Below are 949 nucleotides of genomic sequence, written 5' to 3'. Positions count from 1 at the left end.
AAAGAATGAAATTCTCCTTTACTTTTGCCCTGGAACCAGAGAAGTCTAGAAATATATGATAGAGCTGTAGAGTGGGCAGGCTCTTCGCGTGAACTTTTTAGCATAGTAGCTTCTGCCAAATTTGACATAGGATGCAGTGGCACCTACATAGAGGGAGGGAGGGAGAAGGCGAAGAAAAGGGAGAGAGAACTGCCGGTGGTTTCCTGCAAATGCCTTGTTGGTGCACAGGTGACGTGCATGGTACAGAAAAGTTCAGTACCTGGTATGTGAAGGGAAGAGGACTCCGTGTGTGCATTGAGAAGGAGATGGTCCCACGATGGGGCATGTTGCTCCACCTGTGTCCCACTACGAGGCTCAGCCAGTGAGTTTTCCTTGGGGACATGGTGCAGGGCAATTCTCCTTGGGATGAACTCTTGCTGCTGGGAAGAGGACATCTGGCTCCTCAGCATCCTGGCTCGCTCCAGAAGAGGAGGAAAGGGAAAATGTTTATTTCCCCCACGCCATCACCAAGAGTGGAAAGTGCACTTAGTCCATCCACTCTCCGCACCTCATGCAGGCTTCCCCTGGGCACTTAGCAAAACCCTTAGACCGCAAATGTGTCAGGAATTTGACTCCGAATGACAATTTGTCACCTGTGCATTTACATGACAGTGACCCAAACTTCACCCCCAAAGCTGGAGTGGTTTCAGCCTCTAGCCAAATTTGGTTCTTCACCTACTTTCTACAGCCATTCCCATCTCTAAAAGTGGCACAGATTAAGATGTATGGAATCCAGACTCCAAATCAGCTCAGAGTTTGGACACAGAGCCAAATCTCTACTGTGCAGTGTTGCCCCATCTCTGCTGTACACTTCCAACTCCCCTTCTATACATGTTACTCTACTTTTAATTTCATATTGCCAGGTACAGAAAGAGCTTTCACTTCTGATGCATCATGGCTTCCGTAAACC

Source organism: Meleagris gallopavo, chromosome 6 (genome assembly GCF_000146605.3).
Source record: "Meleagris gallopavo isolate NT-WF06-2002-E0010 breed Aviagen turkey brand Nicholas breeding stock chromosome 6, Turkey_5.1, whole genome shotgun sequence".
Classification (NCBI taxonomy): Eukaryota; Metazoa; Chordata; class Aves; order Galliformes; family Phasianidae; genus Meleagris; species Meleagris gallopavo.
The sequence above is the reverse complement of the archived record's forward strand: the minus strand, read 5'-3'. Positions refer to the sequence as shown.